At 37.5% G+C, this 21,281-nt stretch overlaps 1 protein-coding gene across 41 annotated transcripts in view; it reads left to right on the top strand.

The window, feature by feature from the left end:
• The window catches only part of Adgrl2 (adhesion G protein-coupled receptor L2), a 624,560-nt gene that overhangs the window by 342,920 nt on the left and 260,359 nt on the right, over nucleotides 1-21,281 (top strand). The gene's annotated exons all lie outside the window — the stretch shown is intronic.

Raw genomic sequence — 21,281 nt, forward strand, 5'->3', positions numbered from 1 at the left:
TTCTTCTGCCCCACCCACCCAGGCAGCCACACCTTCAGGGAGATTAGCCCAGGGAAGAGACCCAAGCCAGCTCTGGAGTGGGCTCCAGGCCATTTGACAGGGAATTTCTGGGAATACTTGCTCTTCTTTAAACTGTACTACCTTAGAAAATGAGGCAAATTTGTAATGGTTTAAATCCATGTTTGGGGTTTTTTTGTTTTGTTTTGTTTTTGCTTTGTTTTATAACCCAAGAGTGTTTTACCAATGAGTTACATTCCCAACCCTTTTTATATTTTACTTTGAGACAGTGTCTCACTCAGTTGCTGAGTCTGACTTCAAAATTGAGACCCTCCTGCCTCAGCCTCCCAAGCAGCTGAGATTACAGGTGTGTACCCCTGCACTCAGCCCTATGCATCTTTTAAAGACTTTTTCTAAATCTGTGTTTCTCAAACTTAACATGCACCCACATCATCGAGGGATCTTGCTAACATACAGATTCACAGTCAATAGGTCTGGAGTGGGCTCGAGATTCTGAATTTCTAACAAGCTCTCAGGTGATGCTGGTCTAGACACAGACTGGAGAAATGAGGTCTGTTTAAATATTACTGGTTTCAATTGTGTGTGGGTATGTTTGTGCATGTACATGGGAAATTTTAATAGCATGTGTGCTAAAATATCACACAGCAACATGAGCTAAAAAGACACAGGTTTTAGTCTTATTATTTTTATTTAAGATCTTGTCTCAGAAGATGTCCCAGACAAAAGCCTTTCATACCTGTTCCTCCTCCACATTAATCTACGATCAGCAATGTCACCATGTCTTATCTTTGAATTGGGCTTTCAAGTGTTGCTTTTGCAGTCTTCTGTAGCTTTCTAAAACCTTACAGATGTCTAAGATACATATTAGAGCAAATGGAAGACTAAATGTCTCCTGGTTAGAAAAGGGTTTTTGATTAGATTTAAACAGCTGTCATCTCTGAAATTTCCCTCTCTAAATCATTTTTTTTGCTTTCAACAAGCTCTTCTCCATCGCTTTCTTAGATGGATGCTGCTGCTGTCCTCTTCTAACTACTCACGTTAACTGTGTCCTGTGGTATGGAACTGATACATATTTAAGAGCATCTTTACTATCTCAAAAGCACTTGGCTTAGAGAAATTTTACTCTGCCTCTTCTCTGCCATAATGACTATTTTCCTTTGTACCGAGCAAAATTTCAGCTACATGAAGAAGACAATGATGCTGCAGTTTTGAAAGCTGTCATGAAAGTTATCACTTTTCATTGAACCCTAGATGAAATGCAATCTAAAGTATGTGTTGTTGTTGTTGTTGTTTTCCCCAAAGTAACTTGGACTTGTGGGAAATGACAATTTAAAAATGTGAACAATGAACTAAAATTATATAATGGAGAATTGACTAATGTTTTAAGGATAAATATATTTTTAGATTGTGTTATTCCACATTTTTAATATGAAATGTGAAATACTCTACTGAGTATTGAACTAAATTTCCCCCTGAGAATTTACAGAATATAACTGAAATGGCAGTTTTCTTGTTAGTCATGATCAAAGTGATCTGGGAATGTCTAAAAACATGTGAAAGTTGATTACACATTTTATTGCTGGCACCGCACTGACTGGCCACCCATATGATGGAGCAATTGGGACTGTGTACTAGTTCCAAGTAGCCTCAGGGAAAGAGTACCCTGGGTTGAGACCTTTAGAAAGCATTTGCTTGCCTCATTTAACCAAGTGACTTACAATTTTCCAGCTTTTAGCTTTATTTATTTCACATGAGAAGGGAAAATATCTTCTTTCTGCCATTTAAACAAAGAATATCCATCATTTAAAAATTAATTTTCAGCCACACCTACCTATCTTTTTCATGAAATCCATGTTTTGTTTGTCGATAAGATAAAATACATACTTAAGAAGACTAATCCCATTTGATTTAAAAGTAACCAAGATTTGTCTTTAATCTTGCCTGCCTCTCAAAATCCTATTTGTTGTTCAAGGCACTGTAAAATCTTTTTTCTTCCAGGAAGTCTGTATTCCTCTAGTCAGAATTAGTTGTCACATTTCCTGACAACATCACTTATATGGCATCTAATGATAAGCTTAGTATACAATCTTTGTTGAATAATCTTTTGTGTACTACTAGAATGTGAGTTGCTGGGGGAACAAAGCTCATTTCTTATTTTTTATTTTTATTTTCCCCAAAAAGCCTAACCCAGTGCTTTTTTTTAATAATAGAGGCATAGTATTTATAATGCATTCTTATTTTATTTTATATATGCACTATAGAACACTAGCCAAACTAATAGATAACCAAGAATACACCTAATGACTATTTCCAGTTTTTGCTCACTATTATAAGAAACTAAATAAGAGTCCAATAAAGAATCAGAGTTGGCATTAAACACTGCTTATCTTACTGCTCAAGCTTTAACTTTTAACCTTTTGCAATAAAATATCTGTTTATATATTTTCTTTCCTGCCTTTCTATTTCTTTTAATGGGTGACTTTGGCAACTGTTCCATTTCCCCTATTATTAGAAGATTACTAACTAGCCCAAAAGCATCAGAGGAAATGCACTTTGGGGGGTATTAGAACAAAAGAAATGAATGACTAATGATAGTTTACCACTTCAAATCAGGGAGCTGTTTTTCAACAACGTTAAGGGAGTTTCAGGTGAGAACACAAATTAGAAATCAAAATTCACACACTGAAGACAGAAGAACTTGCTTTCATGGAGCAGTGCCGTGACTTACTGGTTGAATGACCTTGAGAAAGAGAATTAATATCTTATAAACTCAATTCTCTAACCTGGAACTATGGAAAGAATAGCACTGCCTACTTATAGGTTGGTTTGAGGACCCCATATAATTAGCACATTTGCCACTGTGTGTGGTGTGGAGCCCATTCAGAAACTGAGGTTGCCTGGCCTGGTGGAAAGGTCTGGCCATCCATCACCTAATCAGGCACGTGAGCTGATGAGCCCTGGTGTCTCTTCACCAATTGCTTCTGTTTTTGTTTATTCCCAGGGAAAAGGGGACACCAGATTGTAGCAATTAAGAAAGTGAGAACCCTCAAAGTCAGAGAGAAAATCAAAGCAAAGACTTAGTCACTAAATCTTCCAGAAGGAAGAAGGAGAAAAATCAAGCTTAAGCTTGATGCATTCAATTCTGAATACAGTTTCTTAAAAGGAATTTTTGTGGTAAGGGACAATGGAAAGATACCAAGTTAACAATACAAACCCAAGGGCAGGCCCCATGGAAATCAAAGAAATTGGCACTCCAGGCACAATGCACAATAAGGGAATGTTTGAAAGAGAGGGCTATGTATTTGCCATTTTGCTTGATCTACATATCAAAAGCATCCTCCACTGTATATAGAAGATCCTTGCAGGAAAATGTTTCATATGAAAAATAAAAAAATAATAAAAGAAAATAAAAGGAAAGAAAGAAAAAAGTGCTGGAGGCCATGTCATTTTTTTTTTCAATCCTCTTCCTTTTTCACAGATTTCAGTCCAGGTGTAGTGAGAAGCTCATGCAAACTAATACCCTCCCAAATCACCACAAATGAAAAAAAAATTAAAAAATACTGGGAAATAAAACATCTACTATAATAAGTAAAATCAAATAATCAAGAAATAGAGATAACAGAAAAATTAAGTGACCTTAACAAGAAAAAACATAAGTTTTTGAAAATCTAATAATCACTTATATAATAAGAAGTGCACATCAGAAGAAAAGAAACTTAGCTCAGCTACCTTCAGAAATATTTTTACTTGATAATGTATCTAAATATCAGTCATATTAAAAAATTGAAAGTCCAATCTCCAATAAGCTGAAACCCAAGTAGCTATGGGAAATTTTGTGCTATTCTACCCACATCATATTAGGGCTCGTCTCTAGCAGACTTCTGGTAAAGATTTTGCCTTAACAAAGAAAGATGTCACTCTTTCATACAAACAAGTTAACAGAAGTTTTAAGCTTATTTTCAGAAAAGAAATCTGTCCCGACGTTTAACCGGAACTGATAAATAGGGTGGAAAAAAAAATGACTTTACTCAAAATGAAGATTTTTATCCCACACCCCAACCTCATACTGGCGATTGAATCCAGAGCCCCTGGAATGCTGCACAAAAATGAAGGTTTTTAAATCTCAGCTGTATGGCAGTTTGATGCAGGAGGATTGCAGATTTGAATGAAGCCAGCCGGTGCAACTTTTATTTTGGCCCTGTGTCAAAATAAAAAATAAAAAGGGTGGGAATGTAGCTCAGTGGTCAAGTGCCTGGGTTCAATGCCCAGTACCCTCTCCCCCCCAAAAAAGAGCATTTTTAATTTGTTATAACATTCAAATTTATGATTTACTTTTATTCAAAATCAACAACAAGGTCTAAAGAAGGAGGTTCCTTCTTAATACTACCTGGAGATTGTGGAAAGGTGTGGAAGACACATTGGCTGTTTACCCAGGAGACTCCCATTCAAATCCTGCTCCTATGGTCTCTTTGTGATCCTAACCCACAGTCTCAACATTCCTGTGCTTCACAGAAAATAGCAGTAGAGCGACTTATTATTTCTATCATATTGTTATTGTGATATTTGAATAAACCAACATAAATAAATAACCCAGTACAGTTCCTGAAATATTTAGGGTGCCACAAAATGTTAGCATCAGTCTGCCTAATTGTACCACCATCGAGATAACTATTCAAGTTGTCCTCTGTCCCACATGTCCTCTGAGCAATCAAATTTCATTTCTACCTCCCACATACCTCTCAGTTATGGCTTCTTTTTTCCATCTTCTTTTACATTGGCCTAAATTGAGCCCCTCATTACCTCAGGCTTGACTAAAATGATGGGTGTGTAATTCACCCTTACCTACAGACTCAACTACAGCCAACGTGTTCTCTATGTGGAATTCTCTTTCTAGAGAATAAATATAATCATATTATCCTTCTGCTTAAAAGTTCTGATGACTTCTGGATGCCCATAAAACATAATTTAATCTCCCTAAAGTGATATATGAGGGACTTCATCATTAGGGAGTTCAGCACCGTCTTCTACCATTTCTCATCACGCATTTTATGTAACTAATACACAGAGACTCTCCTTTTCCCAATCTTCTATCCTTGCACTTGCTGTTCCCTTTCCTTGTGATGTATTTCCCACCCTCTGACAGTGAACAACTATTCATCTTCAAGACACAGCGGAAATGTCACCTCCCATATGTAGCCCTCTCGAAGCACATAGGAAGAATTTATAGTTCCTGTAGGACTTATAATTATATCCATTACACCACACCACATTTCTTTAATTACTTGTTTATGTGTCTGGCTCTGCACTGAACTGTGAGCTCCAATGCATAGCACAGGGTCAAGAACGTAGGAGTATTTGACAAATATTTACTGAATTAATGATTGAGAACAACAAAAAAATCCATGATGTTACAGTGGAACAGCTCTTGAATTTGTATGCTCCAAATTTGCAAGTGGCCTTTCATTTTTTTAGTTGTTGTGGTTTGTTTTTTGGTACTGGGGATTGTACCCAGAAGTGTTTTACCACTGAGCTATATCCCTAGTCCTTTTTATTTTTTATTTCGAGGCAGGGTTTTGCTAAATTGCTGAGGCTGGCCTCAAACTAGCAATCCTCTTGCCTGAGCCTCCTGAGTTGCAGGTGTGCATAACAATACCCACCATGGCCTTTGATTTTTAGGGTATATTTGTAGCCTTTCTCCACATAGGCAAGCAAAAGATTCAGAATTATCTATTTAGCAAATTCTACAAAACCACCACCATAACTGTTTTTTTTTTTTTTTTTTGGTCATAATGATAATGCAAGCAAATGTTATCTTTGGCCTAAATTTTCAAATTTAATAGTCTCAATTACTTGGTTTGTTTAGACACAGAAGGAACACAGAGGGTGTTTGTTGTTTTGTTTGCTTGTTTTTTTGTGCGGCTGGGGATTGGGCAAGCACTCTACCAACTGAGCTATATCCACAGCCCTGTTGTTCTGTTTTGTTTGTTTGTTTTCTGTACTGGGGATCAGACCCAGAGGCCCTTTACCTCGGAGCTACATCCCTAGACTTTTTTTTTTTTTCATTTTGACGCAAGATCTCAGAAGTATTTTTGCTGTTCCTAAAAATATAAATTTTAGCCAGCTAGAGTGGCACACACCTGTAATCCCAGCAACTCAGGAGGCTGAGGTGTGAGGATCTCAAGATTGAGGTTATCTAGGCAATCCAGAAAGACCCTGTCACAAAAATAAAAAGAGCCAGGGATGTAGTTCAGTGGTAGCGGTGTGCCTGGATCCAATCCCCAGTACTAGACCAAAACAAAACAACACACCAAGTTTTAGATACTCTACTCTTTTCTTTTGCATGCTGGCACAAAGGAAAGCCAGGGATGTGGACAGGAGCCAACTGACTTTGATGTACGGTTTATCCCTAACTCAGAGTTCTCATCCAGCAGTGTACCTTGGTTTCCCCTTCCATTAAATAGTACCAGGCTGGATTTCAGGATAGTGTGAATTTAATGAGAAGGTCAGCAGTAGTCCCATTTTTCTTCTCTTTTGTCAAGAAAATAAGAGAGAACAGTAAAATCCTGGTATGCAAAGGTAGAAGCCAGGGTTCCCTAATTAGCTTCACTTAGTGCCTGGCCTAGCTGACAGTGGATAGATGTTCCTTGCTGGTGATGAAATACTAAGCATAAGAACCTGTGTTTCTGGTTCTGCGTTGTCAGAAAGCTGCTATTATTCAGCATTTATTAGGTACCCACAGAGTATGAGGCATAAACATGACAAGTAGAAAACACACAGTCCCTAACCTCTAAATTACAAAAGACAGATGCACAAGGAAGTAGGTGGACCTCGAAATTGTTTCCAAATGGCTGTTTGTAGGAGGATTTAGAGTAGGAAAAGTCAAGGAGGGCTGGCTAGGGGACAGGATGCAATGTAAGGAAATAGGAGGTATAAGAGGAGTTATTGTTTTCATAAAAGGGTTAGGGTAGGAGGTCAGGCCAATTTCCAGAATCGTTAAGAAGTGACAGGAGAGATCTACTGGTGATAATGAAGAACCCAAGGGAATAAAGAGAGAGGAGTGATTTTCTTTTGTCTCTCTGTCCTCTTTGCTAATAGGAATACTTCCTCCAGCTTCCTTGTTGGCAGTAAAAAAAAAAAAAAAATCATGGTTCTTTTAAAATAAGACGCTCCCTTGCTAAATTAATAGTTCCAACATTTACTAGCCTCGGTTTCTTCATCTTTAAAATGGAACAATAATACCTCAAAGGGTCAACCTGAGAATTAAAGAAGATGAAGCATGAAAGTGGCCCATGTGGGTGCCCAGGAGGCCCTGGAGCTTTAGTCAACCTCTGATGTCCTGGGTTTCTTGCTGTCTCATTCTTCTATTTGTTTAAAGGAGTAAGACTGTAAGACTTTTTTTTTTTTTTAGCAGTCATTAGATAAGAGACAGAAAAAAAATCACAGTGGGAGCCTTGTGAAATAGTTCTCGGGACCCTCCAGGGCATTTCTCTCAGTCTCTTCATCAATGGAACTGGTCTGTATCCTAAGTCTTATTTATAAGGAGGCTTTCAGGCAATTTCACACTGCTTTTCTGTGATGCAGCCCCCCAAAACATGTAAACCCAAGGGATTAGTAGCGACTTAAAGGGAAAATAGTGTAAAGTTACGCCATGAACCGAGCAGTGCAGCGCCTTGATACAGGGTTCCCCTGGGCTCCGACAGTGAATGAAACTTATCTAAGTGGCCCAGTCCACTCCCACACCGCTGGATCCGCAGCCCTTTGTTAGGACGTGCAGGAGAATTGCTCAATCTCAGGGGGCAGCTGAGTCTGTAATGACCTGCATTGTGGAAACACACAGGAGTTCACTATCTAGGAATGAAAACTTAAATCTCGTTTTATATTTCTTTGTTGACAGTTGCAAAGCAGGACTGTGGGGTAAACAAAATGTTTATTCTGGCAATGTTGGTTTCATAGGAGTTTCAGATACATTTACTGAATAGGGCAGCAGCTTGGAATGGAAATGAAATGGGAATATCATCTCAGAGCTACACAGAAGTCTTGAAAAAGACTGGAATATTCCCTAAATACAACCATCATGAGGCTGGCATACTTACATTGATGATCTCATCAGACTAATAATTAATAAGCGTGAATTAGGCTAATGAAATCAGATAGTGTAATGAAAAGCAGCCTCCTACTTGTTAGTATCCCTATTTTCCCCATTATTTAATCTCTAAGAGAAACTGAATATTGCTGCTGGAGATCTAATTGAGCCTGTATGACATCGAGACAATTTTTTTTTTAAGTCTCAAAGAGCCTTTAGAAAGGGGCAAGTATAAAAATATTAAGAATCTATGGGCTGGGGATGTGGCTCAAGTGGTAGCGCGCTCGCCTGGCATGTGTGCGGCCTGGGTTCAATCCTCAACACCACATACAAACAAAGATGTTATGTCTGCCGAAAACTAAAAAATAAATATTAAAAACATCTCTCTCTCTCTCTCTCTCTCTCTCTTTAAAAAAAAAAAAAAAGAATCTACATAGCAACACTTGCAACATTGGGAACACAGATCAGATCAGAACAACTGCAGGCATTTCCTGTTTCTTTGATAAAACTGAAGAAATTGTAGTAAAGGAAATGATGAAAATGCATTTTTTTTTCCAGGCAGGGTTTTATTTAAAAAAAAAAAATGAGATTCTCTTTCCTCCAGTGAAAGCTTCTTGGATTTTTTTAAAAAATAATTTTTGGGGGCTGGGGTTGTGGCTCAGTGGTAGAGTGTTCACCTAGCATGCATGAGGCACTGGGTTCAATCCTCAGCACCACATAAAAATGAAATAAAGATATTGTATCCACCTAAAACTAAAAAATAAATATTTTTAGAAATATTGTTTAGTTGTCAATGGACCTTTATTTTATTTATTTATATGCAGTGCTGAGAATTGAACCCGGTGCCTCACACATGCTAGGCAAGCGCTCTATCACTGAGCCACCACCCTAGCTCCAAAGTGTCTTCAATTTTTTGACACACCTAGTTTAGTAAATAATTAAACTACAATACATGTTTCCCTCCAAGGATAAGCACTTTAGTATGGCCTGGAAGAATTATGGGGTCAAGAATGAGCCCTTTAGGCTGGGCACAGTGGCACATGCCTGTGTTTCCAACAACTCAGGAGGCTGAGGCAGGAGGATCAAGAGTTCAAAACCAGCCTCAGCAACTCAGCAAACCTCTAAGCAACTCAGCAAGACTCTGTCTCTAAATAAAATATTTTTTAAAAAGGACTAGGGATGTGGCTCAGTGTTAAAGTACCTCTGGGTTCAATCGCTACTGAAAAAAGAAAAGGCTTTTGGTCTGAAGAATGGAGCTGTGAAGACAAACGGGACATGAACTGGGAGATCATCTTTTCGGGTGAGAACTCATCAGCTGCCTCTGTATCTTAAATCTGCAAGAAAAAGGTGAAAGCATGTCTGATGTGGTTTGGTTTCTATTTGAGTCTCCTCTTCCAAAGAAAGCTTGAGAATCTACAAAAGGGATCAAGGGCAAAGGAAGCATGTGCTTCCCTTTCTTCTCCCATAGCAGCATGTGGATAAGGAGAGCCCTTGTGTGAACTGGAACTGTTCGGGACCCGTTCCAGGGACTTCTTATGTTCTCTCATCTTCTGTTGGAAAGCATGTGCCAAGACAGACAGGAAGAATGCATTTGTGAGTGAAGGGTTAAGCCAGCAGGATGTGTAGATTAAAATCACAGTGTATTTCCCATTCGATAATATTGGATCTATTTTGGGATTACTTATCAGTTGGTTATTGTGCTAATAATTGCCATTAAAATTAATACTACATTTTGGGGATTAGGCAGAGAGCTAACAAGTTCGCTTTTACACAGAGCTTTCCAAAAGCAATCTGGGTAACTTGTTTCTGGAATGCAGCTGTGTAAGTTTCATTAACATCTTGCAGGTGGAGCCTAATTTTAGTTCATCCTTGAGAAGGGGGAATTGTTTTCCTCATGATACTCACAGCAAACAGCAGCAAAGCAGGTGGAGCTTCACCAAGCGCTTGTTTACTTTCCTGTTTTTAAAAAAACAGATGATTCATATCGTTAATCATACAGTTTCTATTTGATTTTAACATGTCTTTAACAGAATACTCTGCAGTACATGTGACCCACAGTTACTCAAATATAAAACAAAAGCAATGAAATGGAAAATGATAAGAAAATGAGCAACGAATCCTAAATATAGTGGAGGAGAAGCCAGTGAATGAACTGAAGTGAAATTTAGAAATACATCTGTTTGGCTACAAAAGCATTTTTAAAAGCAACCTTCTAGATTCTAGTTTGGCAATTTGAGTTTGGCTCAGTCAGAAAGTTCAATATGGATTTCTTTCTGCCATTGCAAGAAGCAAAGTATTAGGGGAAGGAAGCTGTTGCTGTGTAAAGAGGAGAGGAAGGATCAGAAAGGACAACTGAGATGCAGATAGCTTTTTTCTGGCCAGTCCTGCCCTGGCCTTTGAATTCAGGGAATGATTGGTAATTGGCTTAAATTTTAAGACTGAGGGAAAAACATTTTAAGGAATCAGAGTGATTAATGACAGTAATTTCTCTTTTAATTTGTTTAGGAAGTATTTTGAGCTTCACTTGGAGATTCAAGGGAACAAACCTTATGTTTGGTCTAGTTAATGTGTTTCACTGCAGTAAACCTACTGTGTGAGTCTCTGGGCACAAGGACAGAGCTCTGCCACCATAATACTGCTCTGTGTCATCTGGCTTAAACAAGAGGCTTTGAATTCTTCTGCCCTGTGGGGCGTGCATGAAAATTCCATTACCTCCACAGAGAGGGGGTAGCTCCATGTGCATATTTGTTTCTTTCAATTCAGCCTCTTGGAATGGATGGAATTTGTGATTATGCTGTATAGAAGTCTATTGTTCTGAACCTCAAAATAAACCTCTTCTTAAAAGCCCTGTTTGGAACCTGGAAGGTCACCATTCAAGGGCTTCCCTTTATGAAACTTCTTAACCTGGGCTGCAGGTTTGTCCGTGAATGTGCTTCAGAGTGTTCATGGAAAAGGTTTTGTTTTGTTTTTGGTTTTGTTTTTAAATTTTTTCTTAGTTGGCATGAATGTGCATTTTTCTCAAGAAAGAGTTCCATAGCTTTCCTTGGATTCTCAGAAGACTCTGTAATGCCAAAAATGTTAAGAATGGTAGCCTCATACAAAATGTTTCAGATACCACCTTTCATGTAATAGAGATACAGTGGTTGACTTTGGCTAATGATTATAACTTATACAGTTTGTCAGGCTTTCCTCTTACAGTGAGTTATAGTTTGACATAGGAAAAGTTTGCCCTTACGTCTGCCTCGTTTCTTCCATTAGGGTTTCATAATTCCTTATCTCTGACTTGTAACCATGCTAAATGAACATCTAAGAGAATATTAGATTCTCTCAAGATGCATTTCTTTATTCAACAAAGATTTGTTAAACACAAATTATACTTAAAGGTCTTCCAGATTTCAGAAAGACACAACACACTCTTTCTCCTTTAGACATATCAGGCCTTTGGCAGAGGCCTTCAGCTAGGAAGAGAAACTCAACCCACTGATGTTTGTAAAGGGGAAAACATTATATAAGGCACCAGATTTTCAAAACATACATTCTCATCTTGAAATATAAATGAAAAACATAAAAGCAATGATAGGGACCTTCTGACAATGTGACAAAAACCACATCCCACCCAAACTGTGCAGTGCTATCCCACTCCACCCACCTGCAGACTGGCCATAGAGGTTGTGTGGGTGGCAGAATGGAATCATGGAAGGAACTCCCAGGGGCAGAATGAGGGAAAAGGTCATCTAAAGGCAAGAGAAACCAGTGTGTCTAAAACTTAGGCTAAGTAAGCATTTTTGACTAAGTTAATCTAGACTGTAATTGCATAATTATCATTGTGATTTTCCAACTGTCTTGAGGATAGTCCTACTGGGGTTTCCAAAAACTTGGTGCCTTTTCATTTTCCTCTACAAGACTCAGTCTCTGACTGCAATTTATTACTGTATTCTACAACTCAGACTCTGTTAATATTTCTTTCATCCCCCACATCAGAGTTTCTCTTCTGTCCTAAATTATTCTTTGACACTCCCCTTCCAATTTGTTCACAGGACTGGGAAGATAAAGAGAAAGGGAAATAACTTTATATGAAGCAGGAATAAAGTACTTTTTCCAGACACATAGGCTCATGTCTATAATCCTAGTGACTCAGAAGGCTGAGGCAAGAGGGTCACAACTTTGAGGTCAGCCTCAGCAACTTAGTGAGGCCCTAGGCAACTTAGCAAGACTCTGTCTGAATATAAAAAGTGAAAAGGGCTGGGGATGTGGCTCAGTGATAAAGCACCTCTGGGTTCAATCCTTCGATCCCCAGTACCAAAAAAAAAAAAAATACTTTTAATTTTGTCTCATTGAAACTCACACTATTAATAGCATTTGCCATTCATTTGATCTTTCCAACATTGTTTTAAGCCTCAATCAGAATGTAAAACTCAGCATCTAACTTCAACTTATCATGAAATATAGGATTATCTTAGGGAGGATGAAATGGATTTGCAGTCCATTTCCAGAATATAAAAAAGGTTGCTTTGACTATCTAAATGGAGGGCTCATCTAAAAAACATTCCTAGTTAAAAATCACAGAATTGGCAACCTGCCTTCCTCTATCCTAGGTTTTTCATTTCTTTGTAAATTTTTCCTACACTCCTTTCTCGGCAAACCTACACTTTTCCTGCTGAGATTCCTTAAGCCACAGAGTAAAATGTCACCACCAGGAAACATGTGATTCATTTCACTCTTGCTGGTAGGTACATTCAGAATTCTACTTCAAGAGGTTTCCTTCCTGGTTTTAATCTAAACCTTATTGGGCTGCCTGCAGTGGCCATGGCGACCACAACTGCAGAAATGAAGTCTTTTCAGAAGCACTTAAGGAAGACCTGGTAGTGATGATTCTGCTTCTGAAGAAGTTCCAATCAGCAGCAGGGTAAAATTTATGAGATTCTTATGAGATTTTTGGTTTCTTAAAAGAGTGCACATACCACAGAGAATCCGAATACATTCCATGAAAACTGGGCCGTCCTGACAACCAGCACAAGCCAAGCACATGTGCAGAAAAGTTGAGAGGTCACCTTGTGGCAGGGCCACACTAGCAGCATCGCAGACAGATGAGATGGAGCCTGGTTAGAGTCTACAACAATAGAAGAAGGATTCTTCAACTTCACTAGGGGAGCCCTGCCAATGCCTGATGGTTATCTTTAGTGCGAGGACCCATCTTTAGTATTTAATAGTATCAGCTCTGCTTGTTTTTTTAGCCTACAAATTGAGTAAGGATAAACAAAGCATTAGCCAAAAACTCTGTAAGTACATGAGAATCTTTGTAGAAAAGAAACAATAATTTAAGAATAAAGAGTATTTTGATTGTACATACCAACATGCTTGGATAATGTCTACACTTAGTTTTCTTTTTAAGACATTTGATTATTAAGAGTTACGTAGGCTGAGGCAAAATGGCTTTCCCATTCACGAATATATATGGCTATGTATATAAATATATATGTACATAAATACATATGAAAAATATGAAGGCCATTTTGCCTCAGCCTACTATTATATGTGTATTTTAAATCAAATTAAATACTATATTTTAAAAGCTTTTCTACTCATCCGACTTCGAAAGGAAGATTCAGTTACTCAAATAGATTAAATTGTGTTGGGAAACAGAGGTGCCAACCAGCCCTCACCCAGAGGTGTTGGACCAATTCATTTGATAATAGACCATTGTATGCTGTGCTCTGTTTGGATTACTGTTAGACAAAACTAAAGGAAAGGAAGAGCAAGCAAGCACAAATAGACTAGTTGGATAAATGAGAATTGGTGACATTAATAATATAAATGATATTTAAATCATTATAGCACATTATAATACTTAAATCATTATAGCACATTATAATTTTCTGTTTACCTACAATATGATTTTATCTTCTAATAATCATCTTTGAAGGAAGAATGAACAGATATTATCAAGTAATTTGATGGAGTAGAAAGTTAAATCAGAGGTTTTAGAGCTGTGGTTTAGTCAGCTTTTTCACTGCTGTTGACTAAAATACCTGACAAGAACAATTTTAGAGGAGGAAAAGTTTATTTGGGGGCTCACAGTTTCAGAAATCTCAGTCCATAAGCAGCAGGCTCCTTTCCTTGGGGCTTGAGGTGAGGCTGGACATCATGGTGGAAGAGAGGGGTGAGGGAAGCAGCTCACATGCTGATCAGGGAGCAAAGAGAGAGAGAGAGACTCCCTTTGCCAGATACAAAATATATATCTTAGAGTCACGCCCCCTAGGGACCCACCTCCTCCACCCCATCTGCTTTCAGTTACCATTAGATTAATCGCTATCAGGGGATTAATTCACTGATTGGGTTAAGGTTCCTTTAAACCGATCATTTCACCTCTGAATGTATCTTCTATTGTCTCACACATGAACTTTTGGGGGACACCTAATATCCAAACCATAACAAGCATTGACACCAGTCTCATATTTAATAAGACATTAAACTAGAGAAATTCGAGATTTCACATAAATACTTGGATACCTGACTTGTCTAGAAAATAGAAAGTTCTAACAGTACCGAACACATTAGTCCCATATCCACCGTGGCAATGGGGGACCACAGTACTCCTTCCTGTTGCTTCACATGTGGTTTCCTATTCATTAATCTTTATGGCTTGGCCTTTGTAGACACTAGATTTTTGAACCTCTGATGTAAAAGGATTGTCATAAGGCCATATCCTGAGCTGATGGCAGAGGTAGGACTAAAATGCTGGTCTACTGGCTGCATTTTTTTTTTAACCATAACATGTTCACATAGACTAACATGAGGCTAGATCAGCTCTTTCCTCTCCTCCAAGAACCTCCCATTCCACTGGACTTCTCAGAGTTGTCAAAGAGGTCACTTGTGCCTCCACTCCTGATATTGTTGGTACTGTCCCTCAGGTTTTTAGTTCTGTCTGCTACTCTCCCTCCCCTGACAAAACTTTAACCCTAGTGTTCCACTCAAAGTCCCCTGCTCTCTGCAGCCATCTCAGAGCTGATCTGCAGCTTCCCATCTGCCATCATTTATTCAGTCTCATCCTTTATTCAATAAATGTCAGATGAGCAGATGAAGAAAGGAAACGGTACTAGTATGTTAATACCTTAGTCTGCAGTTGACTTGCTCTTCTCCCGGGTTTATGTTGGAGTGACAACATAATGACTTCATTCTCTGTTTTAAATGATGGGTCAGATTACTTAATAATGAAGAGTTGGGGAGAATGGCATCCAGCCACATCCATCACAGGCAATGCGTACAGTTTGGGCAACTTCTCTTTGAGATACTCCAACACGAAGCTTGCAGATTCAGAATTTTTAATTCATTTATTTATCAAAAATGTCCCTTGCTTGAACTGAGAAGCTCATGTTTCTTTGCCTCTTTAGTTTGGTAAGCAGGGAAAACATTAATTCAGGCTAGAGAAGGCAGCATTCTGCTTTACCTCAGCAGGAGACAAATTGGTGGCTGGCAGGGAAAATTATATGTCAAAAAATGATGCAGAAAAGATAAGAACTGGGCCAAGTTATTGATTCATTCCTTAACTCTTACTGTGTTCCAGACACAAGTTAGGTCCTGAAGTAGATATATTAAATAAATAAGTGCAGTGAATATTATGGGCATCTATACAAAGTACTGAAGACACAAGGGAGACAGCAGTCAGCTCTTCCCAATGAAATCAACTAAGTTAACCTTCAAACTGAGTCCTCACAAATATAAGTGTATTTGGCACACGCTTTGGGTAGGACATTAAAGAATGTTTAATGCTACAAAATAAATTAATTAGATGCATCTCTCCTTCATAAGAGTATATAGGTCATATGGAAAACATTTAAGAACATAGTGAGTGCATTAAAAAAAACACCTAGTGGACACAAAATAAATGAATAGAGATCTATGCTTGCTAGACTCCACCTGAACTTCAATTCTGGCTCAATTATTTGCTGGAAGTATTGAGTTTGGACAGATTTGTTCATTTCCTTGTGCCTCAGTTTCCTCCTGTCTTAAAAAGAAGATGATAAAATTATCCACTTCACTTTAGGTTAGCAATCAATGAGATGATACAAGAAAACTGTTTAGCATAATTGCTGACACACAGTAATAAAAAAATTAGCCATTTGCAATATTGTAATATAATGTAGTTGAAAACCATATACTATTTTTCTTTAAAACAGCCAGCATCAAAAAAGAGTCATATATTTTCAAAGCATTTATTAATGAAAACTTAGATAATTAAAACAAAAAAAAAGAAATCTCATATCTAATGTGCTTTGCAACATTTATGTTTCAGTTTTGCATTTTATTCTCACTCATCTTAGATAATGAAACCAGACCAGGTCCCATAATTGCCCTTCCGCAACTAACTGTTCAGTATTCAGTTTCTTGAATTTTTCAGTGAGGTTCATCTCCCAGCTGTAATGAATTAGCATGATGCTACTGTGCTGATGCTTCCAATACTGCACATTACCAAAGACAACCATCTCAGCAACAATTTTTTACTTTCAAACATTGATTAAAATTAATCTTTTTTGTTTTTTTCCTGAGGTCCTGGGAATTGAACACAGGGCCTCTTGTATACTAAGCAAGCACTGTACCACTGAGCTATATCCCCAGTCCCTAAGTTGTAAATCTTAAAGTTTCTTAAATTGTAATTTTTTTTTTTTTTTTTGGTACCTGAGATTGAACTCAGGGGCACTCAACCACTGAGCCACATCCCTAGCCCTATTTTGTATTTTATTTAGATATAGGGTCTCACTGAGTTGCTTAGTGCCTCACCATTGCTGATGCTGGCTTTGAACTTTTGATCCTCCTGCCTCAGCCTCCTCAACCACTGAGATTATTTTAGGGCTTTTTTTTTATTTTTTCCTCTGTGGTACTGGGGATTTGATCCCAGGGGCACTCTACCACCAAGCTACATCCCCAACCCCTTTTTAAATTTTTAAATTTTGAGACAGGGTCTTGCTAAATTGCTGACATTGCTGAGGCTGGTCTCAAACTCATAATCTTTCTGCCTCAGCCTCCCAGGGAGCTGGGATCATAAGGATGTGCCCCTGCTTCCAAACACAGGACTGTTGAACATAACATCAATCATAGCAGTCTTCTGGAAAAAGTTTCAAAATTCTTTATTTCCTACTAATATATTTGATTATTTGGTTATTCCTATTAAATTCATATGACACTGAGCACTCTGGATAAAATAACCTTGTGAAAAATCTGTCATATCTGGGGGACTCTACCATCCCTAGATAACACACTATCCTTGCAATCTCTGCTAGTCTACAGGAAGTAATCTTAGGCCTTTGTATATAATATGTGTTATGCTATAAAAAAATTAATATGGCTCTTTAAAAATGCAGTATGAGGATGTAACTCAGGGGTGAGAGCAATTGCCTAACATGCTCTGGTTACTGGGTTTGACCTCCAGCACTGCAAAACAAAAACAAAAAATCTTTAAAAATACACTATAATGAAAGTGAAAGTACAATTAGGGGAGACATATCAATAAAATATTATAAGAATAGAAGGACTTTATTACTTGCTAATACTCACTTTTCCTGAGATAATACAAATTACCAAACAGAAGCTATTTCCTTTTTAAAGGTGTTTTTCATCTTATAAAATTGGGGTCATCCACTACATCCATCTTGAAGGAAAATGCTGTCTCCACATTGCTGCTTCTGTGTTACCCTTAAGTGTGCAAGGCTGACGCAGCTGTAGTTTGAGATTCAAGTGGGAGCTGCTGAGAATCTCTCCCTAGCCATATTCTCCAGTGGTATTGTGGGCTTTCTACCACAGTCGTGGGCAACACCTCACACCACTACACTCTTCTTATCTTGCTCATTTCTCAGGTCTTCTTTTCCACACCAACCAGTTGTTCATAATTTGCTGTAGAATAATTTGGCCCTTTTCTTATGAGACACTTCTCATGAAGCCAGGCCCAGAAGCACTCTGACTTCTCAACTTCAGAGTCTCATCCAGATTCATCTAGTTGTTTTCCTTAACAACAAACCATTTGTATGTGATATGTGTTGCTCCTCCAAAAGGCAAAAACAGTGGCCTTTTTTCTTTCTTAAGAAACATTCTTAAGAAACAAGATTGTGGGTTTTTTATGCCCCCAATTCCATATTCCATATTCCAGATATATTTCAGCAAATATTTTTAAGTGTTTTGTACATGTGAGGCTATTTGCAGAACAATTTGATATTCATACTTCTAATAACTCCCATTGCAAGGCATGAAACCCCAGAAGCTGAAGCAGAAAGTTATAGAAATAAGGCCTTGTGTTTTTGAGTAGGAAGGAACTTCAGATGTGCCCCTAGAAACTACACTAATTATTCTTGTTGTATCATGGAGTATGAATGAGAGAAAGAAGACTATCGATGAGTCAATGCTGACCTGATTTTACAAGCAATGAAAGGCAGATTCTGAGAACTTCAAAACAATGAGTTTGACATCAGTCCCTAGCAATGTTAGACAAAATTATTAATGTAAAAATGAGCATTTTAGAAAAATGGCAGTGACTATTAGGTTCACCAAGAACAAAACAGCCCCAAGTACGCTAATTTACTTTTACTCTTCAAAAGAGAGTATAGTTGGACTTGGGCAAGTCTTTTAATCAAAATACTCATATGTTCCTAGAAGATAAGTCAAAGCTGGTTTTTAGTATAGTTAGAAAGTTTCCACAATGAGAGAATTACTTCTTTCAGAAGTGACTTAGAATGAGCTTTGGAGTCAGATTTTCAGGTTCAAATTGAAGTGCTGCAATTTATTGGCCATGTAAGTTTATGAAAGTTGCATAAATTTCCTGAACCTTAAAATTCTCAGCTGTAATGAAGGATTAAAACTGTCATGATGATGCTGTGTATCTTAAATGACATAATGTGATGAATGTTTTTTACCCATCATTAAATAAGTGCTCAATAAAAATGATAGGCGTTATGTTTTATTCTTCTTACTATAATGACAGTTTCCAACGTAAAGAGAGGTCCCTGAGAAATGCACTAGCACGCTTTTGCCAGTCATTTGAATGGAAACCTGGAAGCCTTATAACTATACTGGTAGGCTCCTTGCTATGCTATGCACTCTTTCAGGAAAGGGACCCTGTCTCCTTATTCTGTATGCCATTAGTGCCTGACATAATGTCTGACCCATCGTAGCCACTCAGGTGTGTCTTAAAGAATGACATGAAGCTGAGCATGATGGTGCACGCCTGTAATCCCAGCCAGCTCAGGAGGCTGAGACAGGAGGATTGTGAGTTCAAAGCCAGGCTCAGCAAAAGCAAGATGCTAAGCAACTCAGTGAGACCCTGTCTCTAAATAAAATACAAAATAGGGCTGGGGATGTGGCTCAGTGGTCAAGTGGCCCTGAGTTCAATCCCCAGTACCAAAAAAAGAAAGAATGACATGAATAAAGCATGGCAACAAAGACATTGGATAATACAGTCAGGATTCAAAAAAGTCTTGAATAAATAGAATAATGGTCCAATGTCAAACATGAACTAGAGTATGAATGGATATAGAGTCCTCTATTTTTATCCAAAACACAGGTTGCAACAGAAACAAATTACAATAGCTTGAAATAAACAGCATTTGGTACAAAAAAAAATTTAGACATTCTAGTTTTACAAAAGTTCAAAAACTCAGAATAAGATGATGCCAACCCTCCACAGAGTACATTTCCTGCCTTAGTAAAATTTTAAATGATTAGAGATAGAGTCTAGAACAAGGCCGGCATCACTACCATGTACTTTGCATAATTAGGCCACATGTCAAATAATGCACTCAGTTCTGACTGCCACATTTAGGAGAGACAGGGATGAACTGGAATCTATCCAATATGGTGATAGGCCTTAAAAGCCATATCCTATTATAATGATTAAAGGAATGCTCGGTCTGAAAAAAAGAGTAGACTTAGGGAAAAATGATAGCCATTTTTCAAATAGTTGAATAACTTTCATGTGGAATAGGAATTAAATTTATCCTCAGAAGCTTCAGGAAAAAAAAAAAAAACTCATACCAAAAAATAGACAATTCAGGAAAGTATTGGTCAAAAATAATGATGATCTCTATTTAAAACGAGAACGAAATGTCTTAAAGGTAATGTTGTATTCTCTTCGAAGTTAATATGAATTTATTTAATAAATGATTAATGTACGCATTTGTATGCATACTTTATATACATCCTATATTTTAGGGAAACCTTCAAAAGTTTGTAGATTAATTGATGTATATCATTTATGGTTTCCACATGTGTATTTATAAATGTACCTGTAAACGTATACTTAGCAAATTTTAATTAAACATCATTACATGTCAGTTTTGTGCTAGATAGTGGGCAAGCTGAAGCACAGGCAATATGATATAGAAAATTTCTGCTTTGAGTGGGATATTGGATGAAAGTTTGATATTTGAGATTAAATCAATCTAAAAAAAGCTATTTGCTTGATTTAAATGTCACTGGGGAATTGAGAGGTTTGAGAAATTAAAATCCTACATCCAAAGCACATTGACAATGTAGGTTGAAATCATGCTGTTTGCATCTACTGAGCCTCATATTTTCTAGACTTTGTTCTGATCATGCCATACTTACATGGGTAAATAAGACATATGATTTTGGCATATTTCTAAAATCTTATCTTGCCTCTTCAATACCTGAATTTTATTTATAACATATACCTGTAAAGCAATATTTAGCCAACCCTTTTTTTTCTTTTTATTTCAGGTGGGGGGGGCCGGTATTGGGGATTGAGCTCAGGCACACTAGACCACTGAGCCACATTCCCAGCCCTATTTTGTATTTTTTTTTTTTTTTAGAGACATGGTTTCACTGAATTGTTTAGCATCTCACTTTTGCTGAGGCTGGCTTTGAACTCATAATCCTCTTACATCAGTTTCCTGAGCCTCTGGGATTACAGGTGTGAGCCACCCAACTCTTTTTTAATATTACCATGGACAATTTTTAAAAATCACATTGAGTGACAACTGTCTACTACTCCTTAAGGTAGTAAAAAAAGATTCCTTTTTCTTAAGAACTTTATAGAATACTTCTCCTTTTTTCTTAAGTAAAAGAATTATAATCAACAAATACATTTGATTTGCTAGCAGAATTTTTTTTCATTTTTCTTTTTCTTTTCTTTCTTTTCTTTTCTTTTTTCTTTTTTTTTTTTTTTTTTTTTAAA

Source organism: Marmota marmota, unplaced genomic scaffold (assembly GCF_001458135.2).
Source record: "Marmota marmota marmota unplaced genomic scaffold, marMar, whole genome shotgun sequence".
Taxonomy (NCBI): domain Eukaryota; kingdom Metazoa; phylum Chordata; class Mammalia; order Rodentia; family Sciuridae; genus Marmota; species Marmota marmota.